A 14,150-nucleotide genomic window follows, 5' to 3' on the forward strand; every position below is an offset into this window, starting at 1 on the left:
TAAATGGAGGGCGTAGCCCAACACAACTACAAAGACAGATGATGCATGTTAGAGTTCACATGCTCTAACATCAAGTTCACACTGAAAGTATTCCACACATCCACTATACTACCAGGAGGTGAAGCAAACATCCTTGCCTCATCACCCCTGTAATACAAACCTGACTTGGCTAAAAGATCAGCTACACCATTACAATCTCTAGATAAAAATTCAACCTAGACATGCTTAAAAGTAGCAGCATTTTTCCTGATTTCACCTAACAAGGAAGAGAACCTGTATGCTTCAGATTCCTCCCTAAGGCACAATATTGCTTCTTGGCAATCACTTCCCATCCAAACATTGGATAGCTTTAAATCTGCTGCTAGCTTCAGACCATGAAGAATGCCTATTAGCTCAGCTTCCAAAGGAGAAGATTTTCCTATAGTGTAGGAGAAACCACGAAGCCAGTCACCACTAGTTGAGCAGGCAAAACCACCACAAGCATTTTTCTGATTAGCTAGGCAAACAACCCCATCTACGAAAATTTTCACCTTGCTATTATAAGCATGCTGCCCAGTCCCACTCAGAATTACGGAATGATTACAATCAACAGCAGCAGGTTCCACTCTTTTGCTCATCTTCATCTCCTTCAAATGGCAAAGTATCCTATAAACTGGATCTTGAGGTCTAACAAACAGAACCTCATGGATGGAAGCATTCCTCCACTGCCAAATGGACCAGCAAGTGACAACAAAAATTTCAGTCCATGATTGCCAAAGATGATAAGAGAAGCTTGTACCTAAATTCAACCTGAACCACTCCAGATCATCAGTTTGAAGGAATCTCCTAGGGATATTGCCCTTAAACCAAATCTCCCAAATTCTTCTAGCAACCAGACAATCTCTCAGCACATGCATCAAGGTTTCATGCCCCACCACGCAAGTTGGGCAGTGAATCTCTCCCCCACTCCACAACCCAGTAATACTCCTCACAGGCAGTTTGTTGAGGCAGGCTATCCAAAGAAACACAGCCATCCAAAATAGACCTCTCCAATGCCAAACAGCAGCCCAAATTTTATCCTTAGCACAATTAGAGTTCAAGAGCATGCAATATGCATTCCTCACCAATGATTTTCCAGAGGCAAGGTTTCTCCATTTAAGCCAGTCTTCAGAGAAATTAATATCAGGAATAATCATCTTCCTCAACTTGCTGCAAGATGACATGTCCAGAAACTTACTCAAATAATTCCAGTCCCATTCTCCAGCATTATAATCAACCACCTCACTCACCGTGAGCTTAAGTTCAGAATTTGGAGGTTTGGATAAGGCTTTCTCCAACCAAGTCTCCTGCCAACCACCCCACAAATCTGTCCAAAACAGAATTGATCTACCATTCCCAACAACCCATTCCAGATTCTGACCAATCTTGCCACGAGCTGAGACAATGTTTTTCCAAAGAACTGAGTCACTGCTCTTTGCTATTAATCCTCGGTTAGGATCCATCTTCCTCCCATACTTCCCTAGCAAAACTTGAGCCCAAAGACTGTTCTTCTCATCAATAATTTTCCAAGCTAGTATATGCATAAAAGCCTCATTTTGAGTCCTCAAATTGGTAATTCCCAACCCTCCACACTCCTTTGGTTGACACATCTTTTCCCAAGCTACATAATGAGCTTTTCTTTTGTTCTCCTCATCGCCCCATATAAAAATCCTTTGCATTTTTTCAACATCATTGCACACATGAACTGGGATTATATTGTTTTGCATATGGTAACTAGGAATGGCAAAAATGACACTCTTAGCTAATGTAATCCTCCCAGCCATTGATAGACACTTGGATTTCCAGCCTTGCAGTCTTGCCTGAACTCTAGCAATGACATCAACATAGTGATCCTTATTTATTCTGCCATGCCTCATAAAAGCTCCTAAATACCTGTCTAAATTCTTAACCACCTTGAACCCACTAGCATCAGCAATGGACTGCACAGTTTCCTGATCAGAATTTTTGGAGAAGTATATACATGATTTCTCAAAACTAACACACTGACCAGACATCTTGGAGAACTTGTCTAAGCAGAGGTAGTTATACAATTAAGCTGGCATAAAGATGCTTCTGCAAACAAGATAATATCATCAGCAAATAAAATATGAGATATGTGTGGCCCAGACCTTCCAGCTCTCATAGGAAACCAAGCTTTACTCTCCACTTCATCCAAAATCAAGTGAGATAATTTTTCCATGCAAAGAACAAAGATATAGGGGGAAAAAGGGTCTCCTTGTCTAATACCCCTCTGAGCACAGAAGTCGGGGGTTCTAGACCCATTCTAAAGCACCTCCAAAACAGGGCTAGTCACACAGCCTATGATAGCATCCACTAGAGATCTAGGAAACTTCAACTCCTCCAAGGCTGCTCTAATAAAATTCCAACTCAGGTTGTCATATGCCTTTTCTAAATCTATTTTAATAGAAAAGAAACCCTTTCTCCCTTTCAACCTATGCATAGAGTGAATCAGTTCCTGGACAATGATTATATTGTCCTGAATGTTCCTTTTAGGCACAAAACTTGCTTGATTTGGGGACACCAGCTCCTCAAGCAAAGGTTTCACTCTATTAGCTAGTATTTTGCTAAAACCCTTGTAAATGGAATTACAAAGAGCTATAGGCCGAAACTGCTTCATCAAACAAGGTCTCTCAACCTTAGGGATTAAAACTAACAGAGTTTGGTTTATCTCACAGATCTAGTTCGTGTTCAACAAATAATGCTGCATACTGTTAAAGACTTGGTCTTTGAGCAACTCCCAATTCCTCTGAAAGAAAAAAGCTGGATATCCATCCACACCTGGAGCCTTCAAATGAGGCATTTGGAAAAAAGCCTTTCTCACTTCCTCTACAGTTAACATTGAGTCTAAACTATCAAGTTGATCCACCTTTAGCCCCGGCCAAGAATTATTAGTTTGAAACCAGCAAGCTTTCCCAGCCTCATCCTTAAAAAGCTTTAAGAAAAAACCCCTAGCAAGGTTAATTAAGCACTCTTCATCAATCACCCAATTGCCTTTATCATCCTGAAGCTTGAGGATTTTGTTTCTTTTTCTGCGAATAATTGTACTAGTGTGATTAAATCTTGTGTTCCTATCACCATCTCTTAACCACTCACCCCTAGACTTTTGAAACCAGATTTGCTCCTCTTGATCAAGAATAACATTAAGCTCCTTAATCAAAACAGCCTCCAACTTCTCTAACTGCAAGCTCATACCAGAACTGATCCTTTTTTGTATCCTCTCTAATCTGGCAATGATTCTGTTTTTTCTAAAATGAGTGAATCCAAAAACCTTTTTTTTCCAGTCCTTTAGCAATGGAACAAGAGACTTCAGATTATCCAGCAAACCAGAAGAGGGAACCCAACTGGCTTTCAGAAAAGGAGAGAATCTGATATCATTTTGCCAAACATTCAAGTATCTAAAAGGTCTTTCCCTCCAGCAAAATTCCTCTCCCACCATTCTGACCAAAATTGGAATATGATCCGAGAACAACCTAGGCAAAGTAAGGACATCAGCCTCTTCAAAGGCAGCCCTCCAAGCCTCATTCCCAACAGCCCTATCAAGCCTTTTATATACCCTCTCAAGATGGAGGAATTTTGGGCCTTTCCAAGTGAATCTGTTGCCTCCACCCCCCAAATCCATAACCCCACACTCATTGGGCACCCCAGCAAATTGAATGCACCTACTACCATCTACAGGACGCCCTCCTTTTTTTTTTCTGAAGACATAGCTATCTCATTGAAATCACCAGACAGCATCCAAGGCTCATCCAAATTTCGGCCAAGGTCTTTTAATTCCTCCCATAAAACCTGCCGTATATTGAAGTGAGGACTAGCATACACTGCTGTCCAGTAAAAGCCTTTCAAGCCAGGAAACTCCACCCAAACATGAATATACTGGTCATGTTTAGAGATGAGAGAGATCTTAACATCTCTATTATTCCACACCAGCCATATACCACCAGCAAAACCATTTGCTTCAACAACTATAAAATTAGAGAAACCCAATCTTCTAATTATTTTATTAGCTTTAGCACCACTAACTCTAGGTTCAAGTATAGCAGCCACACCTACACTATGCTTTCTACAGAATCTAGTAAAAGTACTCTTGAACTGTTTTTTTGCAGCCCCCCTACAGTTCCAAGTTAAAACATTCATGATTAAGATTGATTTAGTTGCAAGTTTTCTAAGTACTTGCTACTTAACTCCTGGTTAACAAAACATAACCCTCTGTTACCAGAAATCTCCTGATCACAAACAAGACTACCATCAACATTCATAGAGGACAAAACAGAAACACCTGAGGTTTTATCAACCTCCATACCTGATTGGATGCCTTCCTCCTTGACTTCCTTAAGCTGGTCATGGTCAAAAGGATCCGGTTCTTTCACAATTTCTTCAAAGATCACCCTTTCTTCTGTTATAAGACTAGCATTACTCTCCTCCAATGGAGTTTCAACAGCCATCATCAAATCTCCCCACATCAGTCCTTTACCCAGCCCCTCATCAGTCGGCCTTTGCACAGGTGTAGGTACCTGCCCTACCAAGTTACTAGCAATGGAATTATCAGTAGGAGAAAGGATAGCAACACCCTTGCCATTACTACTAGTTTTCTTGGGGTTGTGTTTTCTGGTAGTCAACACAAGATTTTTAGCTCCTGTAAATTTCCTAGGATGGTTGATGCAGCAGCCGAGAAGCTCATCCCCCCAGCTTCTGACTTGGTGGCACTCTTCAAATCATCATTCTCCTTAGACATATTACCCTTCCTACTAGCTGCAATGCCTTGATGACTTGATGCCACTTTCGCGGACTGAACCTCATGAGACTTCATATCAGTCCTAGCAGCAACCTCCACTTCCTTAGTGTTATTCTTATTGGAAATGTCTTCACCAAATTTCCTACCAACAGTTGGTTCCTTTTTCTGATAGTTCTGCTGAAATCTTTTTCTTCTCTGGACCACCATCCAGGGACCTACTCCTTGAGTACACTGGCCTCCAACTGGTTGCTCAGGGACCCCCTTTTCCTTCTTGGTATAAACAAGTTTGGCATAGTCAGGGCATGAATCTGCATTATGCCCGTATTTCCCACATCGAAGGCATATTAGAAACAGTCCTTCATATTCCACTATTTTCCTACATCCATCAAGAATGTATTCTCCTCTCAACGTCCTAGACAAATCCACCTCTATACAGACTCTAGCAAACCTGGCCCTGTCACCAGTTGATGTCGTTCTATCCACCTTAAGTACCTTTCCTATTACAGTGCCCAGTTGGCTGAGGAACGGATACTCGTAGTACTCTTAAGGGACACCAGGAAGCCTCACCTATGCAGCTACCTTATGTATGTTTGCCTTGTCCGGGTCAAAACACGGTTCCCATTTTCTAGTGGCAAGGTAGTGTCCCAAAATAATCCATGGACCACCAGTAATGGCCAGATTAAGATCTTCCAGCGAGCTAAATCTTACTGAAAAAAACTCGTTACCTAAGTCAGCCACATTGATGCTACCGGATTTAGCCCAAAAGGATTCCAGCTTCTTCTTTATGAAGCCCACTCCTATTTTCTTCCCCAGCAACTTGACTATAAGAGCATTTCTCCAACTCTAACGCATCCTCAATCTTGCTTCCCTATTGCTTTTAATTTTCATGGAACCGTCTTCCCTGAAGATCGTCTGAAAGCCCCATTCGAAATTTTCACCCAAGCTTGGGTCCAAGGGTTCCAGATCTACGTCCTCTTCGCCAGCCAACCAAGGAATAGATTCCCCAGCCACACCATTTTCCGTTCCAGTGACATCAGTAAAAGACCTTTGTTTAGCTATCATCGGAGAACCAGCTTGGAACTCCTGCACCACATCCCTCATCCGAACCTCAGCCACAATTTCTTCCCCGTTCTTGGTTCTCTTAGTACTCTTCCTCTCCATACGCAAAGACTCAACACAATCATCAGGATTTTCCTCCATCGCAAACCCTCACAGAAAAGAGAAATCAGAAACCCTAGCACAACAGAAATTTTCGCGCGCGTGAGATAACGCGCCTCACATCCTCAGGACGACTCTAATTACTTCACTTTTTTGTTTATGAGATAGAGATATATACATATATTATAACATGGCAACCAGTTGCCTTATTCTTCTAATTTTTGTTATTTATGCTCGAATTTCCTCCAGTGAGGAACTAGCACAAGCTCAAAATGAAAGAGCAATTCTCATGAAACTTGACAACAAAATAAGTGAAATGGAGGTCCAGACGCATGCTAAGCATCAACAAAGGCCAGAAACTGCTAAAACAACAGATATAATATCATACAAAGGTCATACTCTCACCCGGCATCATCAACGCCACTTCCAAAATGTAAGTTTAATTATTAACGCCAAACATATCTATCATATTTTTCACACTATTTCCTTAGAGCCATCTTAAAGTCTTTTTAATTCTATCTCGTACCCTGCTTCATAAGCTGGCAACGGATAACACCTTATTGAACATGTACATGTTTGAGCATATTCTAGGTTTGTGGGATTCTAATCCTCATTGGGTGGGGCATTTTGCTACCAATAGGGGTAATCATTGCAAGGTACTACAAAAAGTTTCCTGTGATGTGTGATAAATGGTACTGGTATCACATTGTGTGCCAGACTCTGGGATATATTCTGGGCACAATAGGGTGGTGCATTGGGCTATGGCTTGGAAACCCTTCAAAACATTTTGTATATAAAACACAAAGTACTCTCAGCATCATTGGTTTCACATTTATAAACGTACAAGTGAGTAGGTCTGAAATTCCTTCTTTTTACTCGTCTTCAGTGTCCAAATATTTAATGTCTCAACATTTCTTTAAATTTCAATCAGATGCTTTTCATTTTTATGCGACCAAATAAAGAAGCGGGCTATTGCAAATGCTGGAATATATGTCACCATGTTCTTGGGTATGTCATAATTGGAATTGTTATAGCAAACATATTTGTAGGGCTCCACAATCAAAGTCAAGCTGAAATTTTGAAATGGACTTATGTGGGAATACTTGGAGCTTTGGCTTTCGTAGTTGTAGTACTGGAAATTTTCATATGCAAATCTACGATAATGCAACAGTTTGTACGATTGACTGGCAACATGTTCACTAATTCACCTTAAATTATGAATCAGAGAAGGAAGATGGTGAAACCAGAGCAAGGGAGAAGACATGATTCTCGGGGGGGAACAGGAAATGCTCAATGTTTAGACATTTATGATTTATCCAAGATAATTCTCAAATGGATTGAAAAGTTAGTAACATGTCATTCGTTTTTTTTTTTTTTTTGTTTATTTGATGAAATTTTATATGAGACCTACCCATCTTTTGTTAGTAGAGCCAGCATAAGATTTAATTCAATATAAAAAAAATTAAAAATGTCATAGAATCTGTTGTTAACTTTCCTTGCTAATTTACATGAAGTTAATAAAGAAAGGAGAGAAAATAAATAAATTGATAGCTACTAGTAGTCACCTCGTTTTGGTTAATAATAACAGACAACAAGGCCTTCTTGCCCATTATTATTATATCGTTGATGTGAAGGTACGTAAGGTACAACAAGTATTGCAATGTTGTCATAAAATTAAACCTGCCAACTCCATAATTTTGCAGATTGGAATGGGATAGTTCAAATGTAGAAGCCAACTTATTTAACTGATGTTGAACGAAGATACTCTAAGAAGATTTTATCCTTATTGAACACATTTTTTATTCAACTCTTATGAAGAGTAACGTTAGTGCTATAACTTCATGGACAGCGATCATTTGTAGTTATGCCATGCAAAGTTTGAAATTCTAAATTGTGTTCCGGATCCAACATCATTTCCTCAAAATAAATAAATAAATGAAAACTTGACACCTTAAAAAAACATATTAACTGTTTCTATGTCATTGATGATGTGTGAGATTATCTCTTAAATAAGCATACACTGAGCTTCCTTTTGGGTCTGTAACAACATCACACCATAACAGATGACTCGTTACGGGCTAAATAATTCCTCTATTAGTAATCAAATGCGTCTCACGTGGACTGACGTAGGCCATATATAACTTATATCATTCAAGACACAACTAATGAAAATCTTAAACGAGTGATTTTTTTTTAATTTAAATTTTAAATAAAAAAATATTATTTTGTGTCTATATTTCTATTAAAATAACATAATTTTATGTAATTTAAAATGGCAAACTTTTTCCTATTTCAATCTCAAGTTTAATAACGCAACTATGTTATAAAATTTGGTAAAGAAAAATTTGTTGTCCACCTTATTCTACCCGAATCGGATTAATGAATAATTGATGAAGATAAATAAATTATATTTGTATTTGTTCTAAGAAAAAATATATTTATCACTAATTAGGTTTATTATTTCTTATTATTAAATTTTATTAACTGATGATTATAATTTATTGAAAAATATTTATTAGTTATAATCGTTTGATTAACGGAAATCAATAGTCAAAATTTAATAGTAAAAAATGACAAATTTAATTGGTTGTAAATATATTCTTAATTTTATCTCAGATAATACATTAAAAAAGTGAATAAGATTTTTTTTTTCCTCTCCGTGGATTGCAATAAATTATCATGTGCAATCGATCGAATACTCTGTGTGCGACTTACCAGAAAAAACAGTAATGCCTTTCATTTTCTGTAAGGAATATAAGTATGTAATTTATAAAAAAGAAAAGAAAGATATATGTTACCCTGTGAGTTTGGTGTCGGATGGTTTCGTGAATGAAAATAACGAAATCAAAGCTTTGGATTACATTATTTTCAGGGAATTCCACGAAGGTAAGAAAGGAGAGGAGATTTGGGCCAACAAAGTAACAAAGCCCAACATATTTGTGAAGTAATAATATCTTTATTTTTATTTTCTTACCAGTCATTCAATTAATTGACTAATTCAATTGAATTAGGTAAAATTATAAGGAAGGCAAAAATTTCAATTGGTTGAATCTGATGGGTCAATCTATCAATCTGCCAAAATAGGGTGAGTTAGGTTATATCTTTCAACCCACCAACTCGCCTCAACCCACTCCGTTTAGTTGTGGGTCAAAATGGGTTGGTGGCGGGTCGGAACAGGTTGACCCGCAGGTCAATTTTTTTTTTTACTATTAGATAGTATTTTATTTGTCACTAAGTTTTTGTAATATATATATTTTATTTTATTTTAGTATTTACCTAGAAAAATAAAGAAGAAAAACTTTATTTATGACAAAGATTATCCATATATAGAGGCAAAAATAAGTTCCTAAAAAATATATGACTAAATATTAGCTTATATTTAGGCTTGAGATTGAAAAAAAATTAAGGAGAGTGTGAAATAAAAATAAATAATATTATAAAACTAATAAAATATAATTTATTATTATTTTTAATTATTTTTTATTTTATTTTATTTTTTGTAAATAAAGAGGGGCTAAGCCCCAGAAAGAAATTACAAATCAGAAACTAACAAGCTAGACATATTTCTAGCATCAGCAACTATAAGTTCCATCAGCTGAGGAGGAGGATCTTTAAAAATCTTGAAATGGAGATTATTAGTCTGCCCAGCTTTAGCTAACCAAAGAGCACATTTGTTGTTTTCTCTCTTGGTATGAACAAGATGAATAGTTCAATCTGCTTTTAACCATAATCTCAATCTGCTAGTGACTTGAGAGTCCCTAGGATCTTCATGCTGCTCCTTTAACATCTGGATGGCTTGGCTAGAATCACATTCTAGCTCTATTCTTTTTAATCCTGTTCCCCAAAGCAGTTCCAAACCTTTCAGTAATCCCCATAATTCTGCATCAAGAGGATTGCAAGAACCTAAATTACAATAGAAGCTTCCCAAAAAGGATCCATTGTGATCTCTTAATATACCACCACAACTAGCTTTTTTCATGCCACTAGAAGAAGCTCCATCACAATTCAACTTAACCCACCCTTGCTTGGGGGCTGTCCAAACGCTATCGTTGGAATCACCACGGTGCTGATAAATTCGGGCTTGCAGAATCTGTTGGACAAACATCCAAATTGAAGCCTGCGATTGCTCATCATGACAGAAATGATCTTCATGGATCTCCAAATTTCTCCACTTCCACAAAAACCAACAAGTAGTAAAGAAAATATCCCTCCAGTCCTTCACTTTATTGGAGGACCACATGTTATCGATATTTAAAGTCAACCAATCCTGCAAATTCGAATTCATAAAGGAATTGGGTATCGAACCTGTAAACCAAGATTGCCAAATTTTCCTAGCATGTCTACAATCACGAAGAACATGAATAATAGTTTCCTCATGATTTGGACAACTGGGACAGACATTTGAACCTCCGCTCCACTTACTGGTTCTGCTGCGCACTGAAAGTTTAGCAAGCAAAGTCATCCACATAAACACTTTCACTCGTTCTGGTCCATTCCACGACCAAACTTTTTTCCATAAGCTAGTGTGAACATCTGCTGGGAAGTTCATAAGATTACAGTAAGCGACCTTAACCAAAGAAGTTGAGTGATGATTATTGATCCAAACTAATCTATCCTCCCCATTCCTTGGAATAAGCCTGAGATGATTTGTTACTGCATCAGCCAAATCTGACTCCAGAAATTGATGAACAACTTCAAGACGGAAACCATCATCCACCATGTAATCTGCAATTGATTTCTGACTCTCCTCCCACGGCACCTGATTGCTCGACAACTGCTGCAAATTTTCCTCCCATCCCAACCAGTTATCAGTCCAAAGCTTTACTTCAGAACCATCTGCTATTTCCCATCTAAGACCAGCAAGGAAATTACTCCAACATTTAGCAAGATCACGCCAAAGTTTAGAGTCATATGATTTTGCCTTTATACCTCTCCTTAAGTCTTGACCTCTACCATACTTGGCTACTAAAATCTTAACCCATAAATCATCTTTCTTAGTTAACACCTTCCACGCCAGTTTATGAATATAAGCTTCATTTTGGAGTCGAAGGTTAATTATTCACAAACCACCTCTATCTTTGGGTTTATACATTTGATCCCAAGCTACTAAATGAGCTCGCCTTCTGCTATCCTGATCTCCCCAAATGAAAGCCCTTTGTATCTGCTCAATTTCATCACAAAACGTTACTGGTAAAAGACCATTCTGCATATGGAAAGAAGGGATTGCAGCAATGACCGATTTCACCAAAGTAACTCGACCAGCAAAAGAAAGGCAATGGCTTTTCCAACCATCCAGTTTTGAACGTATCCTATCCTTGATAGCTCCATAGTCTGCTTTAATATATCTCCCTTGTTTAACAATAGAGCCTAAATATCTGCCAATACTAGAAGTGCGCTTAAAGCCCATTTTGTTGACAATCCTTGTAGCAACTTGAGTATCAATATTCGGGGAAAAATAAATCAAAGATTTATTTGCACTAACACTTTGCCCCGACATCTCACAAAAGAGATTAATACAATCCATAATTACCTTAGCTTGCTCCATATCTGCTTCCGCAAAGAGAATGATATCATCTGCAAATAAAAGGTGAGATACACTCGGCCCTCTTCTGCAGACTCTAATAGGCTTCCACGAACCCATAGTCACTTTTTCAGCGATCAAGTGAGAAAGCTTCTCAACACACAACACAAAAATATAAGGAGATATTGGATCCCCTTGACGAATTCCTCTCTGAGGAACTATGCAATCCGAAGCCACACCATTTATCAAGACCCTCGAACGATTAGAAGTTATAGAAGCCATTATAACACCAATCATCCAATCAGGAAACTGAACTTCAATAAGCACTTTATAGATAAAACTCCAACTGAGTTTATCATAAGCTTTTTCAAGGTTCAGTTTGATTGCCATTGTACCTTTCTTTCCTTTTACTCTCCCCATAGAATGAACCAGCTCCTTTGCCATTGTACCTTTACTTTACCAGAAAAAACAGTAATGCCTTTCATTTTCTGTAAGGAATATAAGTATGTAATTTATAAAAAAGAAAAGAAAGATATATGTTACCCTGTGAGTTTGGTGTCAGATGGTTTCGTTAATGAAAATAACGAAATCAAAGCTTTGGATTACATTATTTTCAGGGAATTCCACGAAGGTAAGAAAGGAGAGGAGATTTGGGCCAACAAAGTAACAAAGCCCAACATATTTGTGAAGTAATAATATCTTTATTTTTATTTTCTTACCAGTCATTCAATTAATTGACTAATTCAATTGAATTAGGTAAAATTATAAGGAAGGCAAAAATTTCAATTGGTTGAATCTGATGGGTCAATCTATCAATCTGCCAAAATAGGGTGAGTTAGGTTATATCTTTCAACCCACCAACTCGCCTCAACCCACCCCGTTTAGTTGTGGGTCAAAATGGGTTGGTGGCGGGTCGGAACAGGTTGATCCGCAGGTCAATTTTTTTTTTTACTATTAGATAGTATTTTATTTGTCACTAAGTTTTTGTAATATATATATTTTATTTTATTTTAGTATTTACCTAGAAAAATAAAGAAGAAAAACTTTATTTATGACAAAGATTATCCATATATAGAGGCAAAAATAAGTTCCTAAAAAATATCTGACTAAATATTAGCTTATATTTAGGCTTGAGATTGAAAAAAAATTAAGGAGAGTGTGAAATAAAAATAAATAATATTATAAAACTAATAAAATATAATTTATTATTATTTTTAATTATTTTTTATTTTTTAGGCGGTTGATCCGTCAACCCGTCAACCTACCTCAAAACGGAGTGAGTTGATGTTTCCAACCCACCATCAAATGGCAGATCAACCCGCCCCGCCTTTGACATATTGAAGGCGGGTCAGGATGGGTTGGCCTGTTTTGCCACCTCTATTCCTTGTCAACTAATTTTTTTAATAAATATTATTTTATATTCACCCATTTTAAGTTGACACTAGTAGATATCTGGTTAAAATAAAAATATTTATATGTAATTATGATTGTCATTAATAACTTTTTAAAAATCATTTAAAAATAAGTAATATGCTGTTCTTATTAAAAAAATTACAGTGTTTTATTGTAATTATTATTATTATTATTTAAATTTCCATAGAAAAAACAGTGGTGTTGGTATGGTGCTTGCTATGCAGAACATGTTTATTGTGCTTAATGAGAAAAGAAAGGTTACGAAGGTCAAAGATGTAACTTGTCAAAGGGGAAATATAGTGGTATGCATTTTCATGGATTCAATCTTTTACGAAAAAAAAAAAAAAAAGTTAAAAAAAATATAAGAACTTCATCACATTCTTTGGAGAGACCGCTGCTGGTATTTTAATAAAGTCCCTCCCAAGTCCCACCTCGTCTCCGTTAATTTTTGGGAAAACATTTTCTCAAGAGAAAATTTTTCTCATGTTAGTGACATATTGTATAAGTGGGTCCCACAAAATAGTGAAAAGAGACAAAAATTAAAGGTGGGACCCACATATGCTTTGAGTCACTAACATGAAAAAAAATTTCTTCTTTAAAAGGAGAAAATGTTTTCCTTTAATTTTTATGACTAAAATGTGAATTTTGTATTAGATTATCTGTCATCAACCAGGTAAAGCAAAAGCTGTGCGACAAAAGAGGTGAAAAGTGACAAAATGGATCTCAGTTGTCGGGTTAGTCTATTTAATCCGCCAGAAGTGATGGGTGAGATTCATGATGAGACAAGAGATAGAAAAATATATAATTTTAAAATAAGTGATTGTGATCAAATAACATGATCACATGACCATTTTTTTATACGAGAGGATCCACTTTCAGTTGCGATTACCTCTAGCCGCAAAGCGGTATTTGGTTCTTCTTATTTAAAACATTGATTTTTTTAAAACTACATTGATGTTCTTTTAAGTTTTAACACTTCGACGCAGTGTTAATGAAATCGGATCAACCTGGCCGGGTCGACCTGATCGGGTCGACCTGAGAACCGGTCATATAACTGGTCCGATTGAAGCAACAGACCGATCATGCATCAGACCCAGTGCAACCCGATCCGACCGGGCTAATTTTCATGAAAATTGGTGACCTGATCGGTTAATCGGTGACCCGGTCCGGTCCCAAAAAAAAAAATTCCAAAATTGTTTTTTTTTTCAAAAAAAAATCATAATAGACGATATTTTTTCGCTTATTGACTTACATAAGTTATGTAGGTACAACACTAATATTATCTCA

The sequence above is a fragment of the Gastrolobium bilobum genome, unplaced genomic scaffold (assembly GCF_033153095.1).
Source record: "Gastrolobium bilobum isolate Gb01-03AN ecotype WA unplaced genomic scaffold, APGP_CSIRO_Gbil_v1 utg132442, whole genome shotgun sequence".
NCBI classification, from domain to species: Eukaryota; Viridiplantae; Streptophyta; class Magnoliopsida; order Fabales; family Fabaceae; genus Gastrolobium; species Gastrolobium bilobum.